The sequence below is a fragment of the Ranitomeya imitator genome, chromosome 2 (assembly GCF_032444005.1).
Source record: "Ranitomeya imitator isolate aRanImi1 chromosome 2, aRanImi1.pri, whole genome shotgun sequence".
NCBI classification, from domain to species: Eukaryota; Metazoa; Chordata; class Amphibia; order Anura; family Dendrobatidae; genus Ranitomeya; species Ranitomeya imitator.
Genome location: NC_091283.1, coordinates 171884226 through 171898315, shown reverse-complemented (window position 1 = coordinate 171898315; position 14090 = coordinate 171884226). Strand labels below are relative to the sequence as shown.

Genomic DNA, 14090 nt, shown 5'->3' with positions numbered 1-14090 from the left:
TTACACACAGTGGATATCCTGCAGATATTTGTGCTCAGATCTGTGGACAATTTAGCAGTTTATTACAGTAGCAGCAAAGTCAGCAAAGTCGAAAATGTAATCCACCAGATGCTGAAAAAATCTGCAGCGCATTTTGACCGGTGGCTCAAAAAGTGTGTGAAACCATTCTGATAAATGTATTATCACAAAGTGTATATTAGTGCTCATCACTGCTTGCTGTGACAATATAAAGCTATTATATTAAAGGTTTATTCAGACAAGCGTAGTTTACGTCAGTGTGCATAATGGACCACTCAGACTATTCACAAGTCAACGTTCACATAAGCACCATGGACCAGTAGTTAACAATTAGAAAATATTGCAACATGCCTACTCTGATCTATTTTTTAGAATAGACTTGTCCATTAAACTTAAAGAATGCATAAAAAGTCCTATATTACACCATTCGTATGACATCAATTGTGTATGGCTCCAATGCATTTATTAACATAGGAAACTAAATGTGACCTTATTTTTTTTATTTTAATTGTTGATGTATAAAAAGGATACGTTATAGATGTAAAAAATAAACATATGGAATACTACATAGATGGATGGAGAATGGCCAAGTTCCTCATATTCTCATTATGTCTGGTGGCCATTGCTAGATGTAGCTAGTATGGGCAGCATGGTGGCTCAGTGGTTAGCACTGTTGCTTTGCAGAACTGGGGTCCTGGATTCAAATCCCACCAGGAACAACACCTGCAGGGAGTTTGTACTTGCGTAGTTCCCCCCATGTCTCCGGATTCCTCGCACACTCCAATGACATAATGATTGGGAGTTTAGATTGAAAGCCCCAATGGGGACAGTGACGATAATGTCTGAAAAGCACTGTGGAATATGATGGCGTTAGTTAAGTGACTATAATAAACCATACATCTGGTCATCAGTTTCTGTCCACTTAGTGATTATCATCATAGCAATTTCTATCACTTATGACTATGCCCCTGAGTACATCGCCAACAATCCAGCCAAAATAATCACCATGAGAAAATGATTACCATCTCACTGTGAAAACTACCAGCACATAATTCTCCTGATCTGATAAACTTTCCAATTTGTTTTCATTTTTGGATTGTTTCTAATTGCATAATTGATCAACCAGCAAAGAAACATATCGACCCACGTGACAATGACAAAGTCGTTCTCCAGTGTGTAGGCTATTCAACTGCAGAAATATGCCATTTAGTGGTATATGTTTTAATTGTGTAGCAAAAGTGGTGTTAACTTCATTTTTTAATACTAGGTCACTAGGCTGTTTAGACGGACATGCTTGTGTATACGTCAAACATAATGCTTGAATGTAGTCTGAACAGAGATTAAATGTCTGCATTGTGTGCTACTCTCACTCTTATCTAAATGCTTTGGTCCAGGGAAAGTGGTTAGTTGATGCTCCCAGTGACGTCCAGCACAAATGCCCTGCTTAAGCCATTGATCTACACTGCTTACACTTCTGTGACAATGACCATATGTAGGAATAGGTTCTTACCTGTGTAGATGATGGTTCCCAGTAAGCAATGACTAGGAGAATGTGGATAAGATCCTGTAAACAAACACCGACCATTGCCCTGAGCAGACTGGTCACTGGCAGTTCTACCAGTTACCTCTTGCCGGTACTTTTTCCATTTGCTTTCAATAATGATGGTCAAAGCCCAGAAAACAGATGTGACCCTGCTCACCAAGCAAACTGCTGTTTATTGCCTCCCTGCCCCTCACACATAGATGCCCAGTAAAATTAAAAGAGCATTTGAAGGGAGGGTTTATTTTGTTAGGATACCTGCAGACTGTGTCTACCTTTTTTTTTTAAAGATATGACAACTTGGGGGGGGGAAGGGGTTGTTCAATCCTGGGACCCCTGGCAATACAGTGGGCTAAACAAAACAGACCTTCGCAGCCTTGGGCTATTGTCATATTTCCATTTTGATGTTTTGCTATTTTTCATTGCAGCAAAACTTCAAAGAGAGGCTCGCTAGTTTACCTAAATTTATAGCATATCCCCCTTCTCTCCTGTCAGCACAGATAATGAACCGGGCCTGATCTCCTTCATGGTGGGACATTAAGCCGCTGGCTGGGTACTTAAGAAGAGATTTATGGCAATCAACAAATTCTCAGACAGTTGATGGGTTGGATGGGTTGGAGTATCAGCTCTGCGGCTCATAATCTGAATGTTGTGCATTCCTTGCATTTCTGCATTTGTATTGTATCCCCTACTGAAAAAAGACAGCGCCCCCTATTTTATGGTAAAAATATGAGGTATTTGTATAGAATAAGGCAATATATCTATATTGTTTTTACATTATACCTGGGATTAGCTTTTCTCGTAAAAATTGTAGGTTTTTTGTTGTAAGGCTGGTTTTACACTTGCGTTTTTTGCCGCTGCGTTTTAGCGCAAAAAAACATGCATTTTTTTTTATACTTAACATTAAAAACGCAAGCGTTTTTTTGCATGAGTTTTGCCGCGTTTTGACGACGCATGCGTCGTTTCTATGCTTGCGTTTTATTGCGGAAATGCAACATGTAGTAATTTCTAAAGGCGTTTTTTTGCCGCAAAAAAGTATTGCTGTCTATGTAAACGCATGCGTTTTTAAGCACATGCGTTTGCTTGCGTTTTTAAACGCATGCGTTTCAATAGAAAAAAAAACAAGAATACACACTGATAAGCCAACCCTAACCCATAAAGGTGATAAAGGGTGTTATGATCAGGTGACTTTGGAGCAGCATGAAAACTTGGTTTATACTTATCTGATACATCGGGACACATGTTTCTTGATCAGGGCCTCCTGATGAGACGAAGAGGTGAAACACGTTGAGGCGGTACTGGGGAGAGGTGGATGGCATGCTGGGGCTGGATGAGTATTACAGTGCCAACAAGTAGTATTCAACCCCCTGCAGATTTAGCAGGTTTACACATTTGGAATTAACTTGGCATTGTGACATTTGGACTGTAGATAAGCCTGGAAGTGTGAAATGCACTGCAGCAAAAAAGAATGTTATTTCTTTGTTTATTTTTTTTTTTAATTGTGAAAAGTCTTTTCAGAGGGTCATTTATTATTCAACCCCTCAACCCACCAGAATTCTGTTTGGTTCCCCTAAAGTATTAAGAAGTAGTTCAGGCACAAAGAACAATGAGCTTCACATGTTTGGATTAATTATCTCTTTTTCCAGCCTTTTCTGACTATTTAAGACCCTCCCCAAACTTGTGAACAGCACTCATACATGGTCAACATGGGAAAGACAAAGGAGCATTCCAAGGCCATCAGAGACAAGATCGTGGAGGGTCACAAGGCTGGCAAGGGGTACAAAACCCTTTCCAAGGAGTTGGGCCTACCTGTCTCCACTGTTGGGAGCATCATCCGGAAGTGGAAGGCTTATGGAACTACTGTTAGCCTTCCACGGCCTGGACAGCCTTTGAATGTTTCCTCCCGTGCCGAGGCCAGGCTTGTCCGAAGAGTCAAGGCTAACCCAAGGACAACAAGGAAGGAGCTCCGGGAAGATCTCATGGCAGTGGGGACATTGGTTTCAGTCAATACCATAAGTAACGTACTCCACCGCAATGGTCTCCGTTCCAGACGAGCCCGTAAGGTACCTTTACTTTCAAAGCGTCATGTCAAGGCTCGTCTACAGTTTGCTCATGATCACTTGGAGGACTCTGAGACTGACTGGTTCAAGGTTCTCTGGTCTGATGAGACCAAGATCGAGATCTTTGGTGCCAACCACACACGTGACGTTTGGAGACTGGATGGCACTGCATACGACCCCAAGAATACCATCCCTACAGTCAAGCATGGTGGTGGCAGCATCATGCTGTGGGGCTGTTTCTTAGCCAAGGGGCCTGGCCATCTGGTCAGCATCCATGGGAAGATGGATAGCACGGCCTACATGGAGATTTTGGCCAAGAACCTCCGCTCCTCCATCAAGGATCTTAAGATGGGTCGTCATTTCATCTTCCAACAAGACAACGACCCAAAGCACACAGCCAAGAAAACCAAGGCCTGGTTCAAGAGGCAAAAAATCAAGGTGTTGCAGTGGCCTAGTCAGTCTCCTGACCTTAACCCAATTGAAAACTTGTGGAAGGAGCTCAAGATTAAAGTCCACATGAGACACCCAAAGAACCTAGATAACTTGGAGAAGATCTGCATGGAGGAGTGGGCCAAGATAACTCCAGAGACCTGTGCCGGCCTGATCAGGTCTTATAAAAGACGATTATTAGCTGTAATTGCAAACAAAGGTTATTCCACAAAATATTAAACCTCGGGGTTGAATAATAATTGACCCACACTTTTATGTTTAAAATTTATAAAAATTTAACTGAGCAACAAAACTTTTTGGTTTGTAAGATTTATGCATCTGTTAATAAATCCTGCTCTTGTTTGAAGTTTGAAGGCTCTAACTTATTTGCATCTTATTAAACCTGCTAAATCTGCAGGGGGTTGAATACTACTTGTAGGCACTGTAAATAGCCATAGTTAATCTGGAGGCATACTCACCAGCATATCCATTTACATCATCTGACAGCATGTGTGCAGCATATTGATGGTATCATTGTTTGCTCAGTGGAGTAGAGTTTGTTGCTCCAAGGCTGCTTATATTTAACCATCATTTTCTCTCCCACATGTTCCTTATTGTTTTTATGGCACAGTGTGGGGGTCTAGTTATCCTTAGGTGTAGGAATTGTCTATGTCTAGTCGTCAGGGGTTCCTTTAGGTGTGCGATTGGGCAGTGGGACCCTGGGCGTACATTAGGGTTCAATAGGGACCTTAGGGCCAGCCGCTGTGGAGTGGGGGCGCAATAATGTTTCCCCTAGGGCGCCAACCCCCGCAGGTAGGCAGGTACCAGGGAATTCAGGCACACATCATTAGTCTCAATCAGTGGATTAGCCCAGGCTAACGCTTTGTTTGTTAGCAACATAATTATGGTCAACACTTTATCCCAATCAGTTGCAAACTGGGCCGCACGTGCAGAGAAATACAGCTGACTGATTCAAAAAACCCCGAAATTTCTCTCTTTCACCACCAAACCTGAATGGTGGGAGTTTAGGAAAAGCCAGACCAGGAGCCGGAATTGGAGCAGATACCATGGTTGCAACTGTAGTCTCCACATTTGAAAGTCGAGACGCTAAGGCCTGAATAGACGTATTGGCCACATTCGCATTGTGATTAGTTTGCGATTCTAATGTCCCAAGTTTAGTTTTTATAGCCTGCAGCTCCCCATAAAGTCCAGAGACAAATGAGCAAAGTTTTTTCATTCGCACCTCCATAGAATCTGACCCAGAGATCTCCATTTTTTGGGCTTGAGTATTCTGTAATAAACTTAGTGCTAAGTGCAGTGTAGATCAGTATCATGGGTCAGAAAAGAGGCCGAGAGACAATAGGTTAAGAGTTCAAGAATATTTATAATGATATGCAGGTAAACAACTATGACACAGCAGGTTAGTAGCAGACAGAGCTGGATAGGCAGTAAGCACGTGTACAGACCGTGGAAGTCCAAGTATGTCAGGTCCAGAGACCTGGAGACCAGACCAGGCCTCCTAGCAGGGAGCAGTCCAGCGGCAGAGACGAGTGCAGAGCAGATCCAGGGAAACAGATGTTTACAGCTGGTTAGAAAATACTATTAAAACATAGCTTTTATTTTAATACGCTAAAATCACTATATTACCACGTGGTTACAAAGTGCCGGTGCTCACAACATAGTGCAAAACATAAAACCGTAAGAAAATCTTGGCAAACCACACATATGCCTCTTCTCAGGGAGAAAATTTTTTGCCCTTTACTGGGTATAGCAGATAATGGAGATACTACATCAGTCCCCTTTATTATTGCTTATTATCTCTTAGGGGCGTTTTTTCCAACCCCTTCCCTGAACACGGAAAGAGTGCTGTAAATTTCACCCCACAGTTCACTTAATAATGTGACCAAAGTCCGTCTGGTTTAGACCAACAACCCAATATACATGCTGGCATATGCCAAAACAAACACAGCGGATCCTCTTGCTGTCACTTATTATTGCATATGGTGTTTACACATAAAACGCAAGCTCCACAAATAAACAGAGGAATACAGAAACCTCTCTCATGTTTTTAAACCAGAGTGCCAGGGAGCAATGCTCACCGATGTATGCTGCTAAGATGTCAGTACCCCCCTGATGAATATTGTTATGAAACGTTGGGAGACATCAGCTCTAAAAGGGATTGAGGGACGGAGTGCTACGTTGCACTTACCAAAGAGAAGGATCCCTGGCACTCTGAAAAAGGCACCGCTGGGAAGACCCGGTCCCATGGATGAGTATAAACCTTAACATACTTTGATATAAATCCATTCGATGCACGAAGTGAACATATACCTACCAGTATATTGAGAGGGGTATATATGTATTCCGGAAGCATCTATGGTTTAAAAACATGAGAGAGGTTTCTGTATTCCTCTGTTTATTTGTGGAGCTTGCGTTTTATGTGTAAACACCATATGCAATAATAAGTGACAGCAAGAGGATCCGCTGTGTTTGTTTTGGCATATGCCAGCATGTATATTGGGGTTGTTGGTCTAAACCAGACGGACTTTGGTCACATTATTAAGTGAACTGTGGGGTGAAATTTACAGCACTCTTTCCGTGTTCAGGGAAGGGGTTGGAAAATGCCCCTAAGAGATAATAAGCAATAATAAAGGGGACTGATGTAGTATCTCCATTATCTGCTATACCCAGTAAAGGGCAAAAAATTTTCTCCCTGAGAAGAGGCATATGTGTGGTTTGCCAAGATTTTCTTACGGTTTTATGTTTTGCACTATGTTGTGAGCACTGGCACTTTGTAACCACGTGGTAATATAGTGATTTTAGCGTATTAAAATAAAAGCTATGTTTTAATAGTATTTTCTAACCAGCTGTAAACATCTGTAGACTATACGGGTTGTATTATAATATTGTCCTTCGCTGATAAAGAGATCCAGGGAAACAAGTTTTTGCAATGAAGAGATGTAGAACCGGAGACAGACGGGGTATCCCAAAGTAATGAAGAAACCAGCAAGATAGCAGTTCTTCCAGCTTGATCACAAGTCAGGAACAAGATACTCAAGCAATGAGTATATATACAGAGCTCCCTTAAATACACCACAGACAGGAACAAGGAAAATCTGACAGGAAACAAGATGGCCCCCGTGAGGCCAATGACTCCATCTTAGGTAAGGGCAAAAAGTAACTGAACTGAGGGCAAACAGAAACAGATATACAGTCTAAGTATTTACACCCAGTCAGATTCTGCCTCGGTCAATCCCCAGTCAGCTTCTGCCTAACTTCCTATCCAGACCACCAGTTTTACCTAATTGTGAGGAGTGCCCTACTAGATAGGAGCATAGCTCCCCCTGGTGGACAGGAGTGTGAAGTGTGTTGTGTGGTTTGTGATACCTGGTAAGGTGATCTCCTTTATTGCCATCAGACTGAACATCACTCCACCTGGTGGAAGAATGACATTACTGCAACGACCAGGACCCTGGGGCGCTGCACATACATCAATTAAAGCATTATTTGAGACAAATATATCAAAACATCTATGCTAGAGATTGCATTGGTTCACAGGACAATAAGTCAAACAAAAGACGGGGAGAGGAAAAAAAGGGGGGGAGGGAAGTATGTCAAAGACAGGTACATTTTTTACCCATTATACACTCAGCATGGGTGCCTAAGGCCGGGGTCACACTTGTGTGTGCAATGCGACAAACTCTCGCCAGTCTCTCACATCAATACCCGGCACTGCCGCCGCCACTCGGGACCAGAGTGTGCGGCTGCATGTATTTCTATGCAGCTGAATGCTCCGGTCCGAACCGCCGGCGGCAGTGCCGGGTATTGATGCTAGAGACTCACGCCAGTTTCTCGTATTGCACTCGCAAGTGTGACACCGGCCTAACTTTAAGCTCAAGACCCAAAGACACCAAAATACACCCCAACACCCAGAAGTGTGTCTCTGCAGAGGCTTTCCCAGAGATATCACTATACGGGTGTCCCCCCTAGTAGTAGCTGCTCTTGGTACCAGAACATCGGCTGAAAACAAGTGTTAGGGCTCATACGCATTTGCAAAAAAAAAAAAAAAGTCCATAATCTGGACCGAAAAAACGGATGAGTGTCATGCGAGTACAAAGCGATTTTTCTCACATAGCATCCGTATGACATCTGCATGACATGCGTATGCAATTCGTTTTTTTTCCCTGCAACTATTTTTCTACAATCATTTACAGGACCATTTACAGTATTCTACGCCACAGAATGGTAAGGTATCTGTAAAAAACGGACGTAATACGAATGGTCCGTATGCTGTGCTATTTTTTTTTCTTGCAACCATTGACTTACATTGGCAAGTCTCGTCCGAGGTACACAGCAAATCGCAGCATGCTGCAATTTTTTTCTCAGTCCGATTTCAGCTGGGAAAAAAAATCGCAGAAGAGATGTATCCAATTGAATAACATTGGTCCGAGTGCAATCCGATTTTTAATCGGATTGAACTAGTCAGTTTTTCTCACAAATGGGTATGAGCCCTTAATGTCACTCTGGCTGCATTGTGGAAGCAGAGAGATGAAGCTTTCCCAAGTTTCAAAAAAGGCCTGCACCCTTCCCTCTTTATGCAAAGAGGCCTCAACCCAATTCCTCTGTAGCAGAAACGACAAGTTTTTCTAGAAAAATCTTGAAAGGAGGGGCATGGTCATGGATCCATGTCTGCAAAATAACCAGTACCAGCTGACAACACCAAATGCAGTAGTTTACGGGCCCCTGGAGAGCAGGTGGATTTATCTAGTTTTAAGTATCCAAATATTGCCCATAAGGGTTCGTCAGGAGCAAAGTTTGTCAGACTTCAAGGAAAAATGGGTGCAAGATTTAATTTCTCATGTTTTCCCACAGAAACCTCCTAGTGCAATAATGATTTTTCATCTGGCTTAAAAGATCAACATATTGTCGTGTCTGAGCAGGTGTTCTGCAGAAAATCATATTCTATGCACATAAGATAAGCCTATTAGCGATTGTTCTGTGCACCATTAAACGGCCACCAAATAGCTTGCATGTATGTATCTGATCAGCGGTTGTTTAACGGCCTAGATCGACACTTGTAAACATAACATTAGGAAATGAAGGGGAATAGTTCAGTGATGATGACAGTAATTATATATATATAGCCGTAATGGCCACTAGGCACTTGAGGACATGTGCCTAGGGCACCAGGATGTGGTGGGGGCAGCACCTGAGCAAGCTGTGTGGTTTTTTTTTTGCTTTTCTTTTTTAAAATTAAAGTCCGAGGTCACCGCCCACCCAAACCTCCCAATATGGATGCATATTCATGACCTTAATGAGCGGTACCATGTGTCCGCTCACACAGGAAGAAGCTGCAGGGCCGGGACAGAGATGCAGGGACTTTCGGAGCGGAGGAGAAAGGTGAGTATGACAGGGGAGGGAGGGAGGAGGACAGAGGAGGATGGGAGGAGGACGGGGGATGGATGGGGGAGCCATGCATACAAGATGGGATGGGGAACCGAGCCATGCATACAAGATGGGAGGGGGAGCAGAGCCATACATACAAGATGGAACGTGGGGAGCAGAGCCATACATACAAGATGGGACGGGGGGGCAGAGCCATACATACAAGATGGGAGGGGGGAGCAGAGCCATACATACAAGATGGGACGGGGGGAGCAGAGCCATACATACAAGATGGGAGGGGGAGCAGAGCCATACATACAAGATGGGAGAGGGGGGCAGAGCCATACATACAAGATGGGACGGGGGGGGGGCGAGCCATGCATACGAGATTGGGGGCATGTATGAAGAAACAATATGGGACAATGAGGGCATGTATGAGGAAACAGTACAGGGAAATTGGGGGCATATATGAGGAAACAGTATGGGGAATGGGGCATATCTGAGAAAACAGTATGGGGAAATGGGGGCATATATGAGGAAGCAGTATGGGGGATGGGTGCAGACACTATGAGAAGCGAATGGGGGAATGTATGTGGACAAAATATGAGTAGCGATGTGAAAATGTGTGAGCAGGCAGTATAGAAAGTGAGGGGGTAAATATATGAGGAGACAGTATGGTGAACAGTGGGATGTGAGAGGAGACAGTATGAGGAGGGAGGGGAATAGTATGAGGAGACAGTATTTGGGAGAAAAGTGAGTGGGCACAGAATAGAAACTGAGTAGTGGGGGGTAGCATGGGGGGACAGTGTAAGAGCACAGCCAGGATGGGACAGTATAGCAAGGAGGGGGAGTGTGATGAGAGAGTATGGGGGGACACAGTATGAGAGGACAGTGTGAAGAGGGGGCCGGTATGGAAAGGAGAGGTCAGTGTAAAGAGCATGTACCATAAGAGGGACAGTGCCGGGATCATATTTTGTGCAGACAATATAGTGAGGGGCAATTTTTTATACAGGAGCATTTTAATGACACATATCTTTAAGGGCATCATGTGGAAATTTTCTGCAAAAGAGCGTAGAAGATGGAAGTCTGCAGAGACGAGCTGTGGATGAGAAAACTCATCATGGGGTCTGGACAAGATGAAGAAAAGGAGAACGACTCCAGAGATAACATCATCTACAGTATAAGGTACCTGGATATAAATTTTATTTGTGATACTAACTAACTCTCATGTTTTTATTTATATTAGGAGCATTAAAGGGGATGTCCGGGTTTGTGATGAGTCTGCAGTCAATCTTTGTGACTGCAGACTTCTGAATTCTCACAGTGCGCCCTGCACACTGTCAGGTGTCTCGTGCTGGCGATTGACATACATGCAGTCACATGCTGACTAGACCTGTGTGGCCTCACTCAATGAAAATGAACTGAGTGAGGCCGGGCATGTCTAGTCGGAATGTGGTCAGAGGTATACAAATCGCATGGTTGTGCTGACGTGACTGTCCACCGGCAAGGAGAAATCCTAAAAGTGTGCAGTGTATTAGTTGTGAGAATTCAGAAGCTGCGATGTCAGGATTCAGCTCTGCAGGTTCCAGTAGTCATCACATGGACACTTCACTCATATGTGACTTTCATACTTATGGTCCTTTGACAATGAGCTTCTCTTCTGTTTCTCTGTTTTTCACTGAACATTGAGAGCTTTAGGGAGAGCAGTTTGTGGGTACATGTTGTGAATTCCGTCCTGGAGCTCCCTCCTGTGGTTGCTAATGGTATTTTTGTGAGTTCTGCCCTTGGGCTCCCTCTGGTGGTTTCGAGTGGAACTGCTGCTCCTTTAGGTAGCTGTAGCAGCTGCCTTCATTAATCGCCTTGCCTGGGTTTGTTATTTAAACCTGCTCTGGGCTTTAGTCCATGCTTGCTGTCAATGTTCTTGGTTGGATTTGTTTCTCTCCTTGGAATTCTCATATGGCCAGTCCTTGTCTGCAAAAGATAAGTTTTTGCTAGTTTTTGTTTGTCCATTTGTTTGGACTCTATTGCTTTGCAAATATGTCTCTTTTTGTCCAGCTTGTCACTATGTGTTATTCAGGCTAGCTGGAAGCTCTGGGAAAGCAGATTTGCCCCTCCACACCGTGAGTCGGTGTGGAGTTCATTTTTGTAAACTCTGCGTGGATTTTGTAGTTTTTATACTGACCGCACAGTATCCTTTTCTCTCTGTCTATCTAGTTTAGTATTGGCCTCCTTTGCTGAATTCTGATTTCATTTCTGTGTACGTCATTTCCCTCTCCATTCACAGTCAATATTTGTGGGGGGCTATCTTTCCTTTTGGGGGGTTTTCTCTGAGGCAAGATAGCTTTCTATTTCCTTCTTTAGGGGTAGTTATTTCTTAGGCTGTGAAGAGGTGTCTAGGGAGAGTCAGGAACATCCCACGGCTATTTCTAGTGTTGCTGTTAGGATTAGGGACTGCGGTCAGTAGAGATACCACCTTCTCAGAGCTCGCTCCATGTTGCATTTTATCCACCAGGTCATATCAGTGTGGCCTCTTAACCACCAGGTCATAACAGTACAGCAGGCCAGAAATGAATTAAATGCATCTCAAAAGAAGGAAAAGAAAGTTCTGAACCATTTTTTTTTCTGTGCTCTGTTCTGTCTTTTTTTCCTCTTGATATCTGGGTGGTGCTGGATATATGCTCTGGTATGGAGGTTCAGAGTTTGTTTTCTCGTGTGGATCAACTTGCTGCAAGAGTCCAGAGTATCCAAGATTATATTGTCCAGACTCCGGCTCTAGAGCCTAGAATTCCTACTCCGGATTTGTTTTTTGGGGACAGATCCAAGTTTTTGAACTTTAAAAATAGCTGCAAATTGTTTTTTGCTTTGAAACCCCGTTCTTCTGGTGATCCCATTCAGCAAGTAAAAATCATCATATCCTTACTGCGTGGTGATCCTCAAGACTGGGCTTTTGCTCTTGAAACAGGGGATCCGGCATTGTTGAGTGTGGATGCATTTTTTCAAGCGCTCGGATTGTTGTATGACGAACCTAACTCAGTAGAGCATGCTGAGAAAACACTGTTGGCCCTGTGTCAGGGTCAAGAAGCGGCAGAGTTATACTGCCAGAAATTTAGAAAATGGTCTGTGCTCACTCAGTGGAATGAAGAGGCTCTGGCTGCTATTTTCAGAACAGGTCTTTCTGAAACCCTTAAAGATGTTATGGTGGGCTTTCCTACGCCTACCGGTTTGAGCGAATCTATGTCTCTAGCCATTCAGATTGATCGGCGCTTGCGTGAGCGCAAGGTGGTGCACCATATGGCAGTGTCCTCTGAGCAAAGTCCTGACTCTATGCAATGTGATAGGATTTTGACTAGAGCAGAAAGACAGAAATTCAGACGTCAGAATGGCCTGTGTTTTTACTGTGGTGATTCTGCTCATGCTATTTCTGATTGCCCTAAGCGTACTAGGAGGGTTCCTGGGTCTGTTACCATTAGTACTGTACAGCCTAAATTTCTCTTGTCTGTTACCCTGATTTGCTCATTGTCGTCCTTTTCTGTTATGGCATTTGTGGATTCTGGCGCTGCCCTGAACTTAGAATTTGCCAAGCGCTGTGGTTTTTCCTCGGAGCCTTTGCAGAGTCCTATTCCCTTAAGGGGGATTGATGCTACGCCATTGGCCAAGAATAAACCTCAGTATTGGACTCAGTTAACCATGTACATGGCTCCAGCACATCAGGAAAATATTCGCTTTTTGGTGTTGCATAATTTGCATGATGTTGTTGTGCTGGGTTTTCCATGGTTACAGGTACATAACCCAGTGCTGGATTGGAGATCTATGTCTGTAACTGGTTGGGGTTGTCAGGGGATACATAGTGATATTCCTTTGATGTCCATTTCCTCGTCCCCTTCTTCTGAAGTTCCTGAGTTTTTGTCGGATTTCCAGAATGTATTTGATGAGCCCAAGTCCAGTTCCCTGCCTCCTCATAGGGACTGCGATTGTGCCATTAATTTGATTCCTGGCTGTAAGTTCCCTAAGGGCCGACTTTTCAATCTGTCTGTGCCAGAGCATGCCGCTATGCGGAGTTATGTAGAGGAGTCCTTGGAGAAGGGGCATATTCACCCGTCTTCGTCACTGTTGGGAGCGGGATTTTTTTTTGTTGCCAAGAAGGATGGCTCCTTGAGACCCTGTATAGATTATCGCCTTCTCAATAAGATCACTGTCAAATTCCAGTACCCTTTACCTTTACTTTCTGATTTGTTTGCTCGGATTAAGGGTGCCAGTTGGTTTACTAAAATCGACCTTCGAGGGGCGTTGTTGTGAATTCTGTTGTCGGGCTCCCTCCTGTGGTCATGAATGGTACTTCGGCTGGTTCTGTCCATGGACTTCCTCTGGTGGGTGTTTCTGAGTTTCACAGGTGACTAGGTTAATTCGTTAGCTGCTGCTCTATTTAACTCCACTTAGATCTTTGCTCTATGCCACCTGTCAATGTTCCAGTATTGGTCTAGTTCACTCCTGGATCGTTCTTGTGACCTGTCTTCCCATCAGAAGCTAAGTTCCAGCTTGTATTTCTTTGGCTTTCTATTTTTCTGTCCAGCTTGCTATTTAATTTGTTGTCTTGCTTGCTGGAAGCTCTGGGACGCAGAGGGAGCGCCTCCGCACCGTGAGTCGGTGCGGAGGGTCTT

General features: G+C 43.8%; 1 protein-coding gene across 1 annotated transcript in view; it reads right to left on the bottom strand.

Moving 5' to 3' along the window:
* LOC138662406 (collagen alpha-2(I) chain-like) overlaps positions 1 to 14090 on the bottom strand; it is a 554904-nt gene that overhangs the window by 178899 nt on the left and 361915 nt on the right. The gene's annotated exons all lie outside the window — the stretch shown is intronic.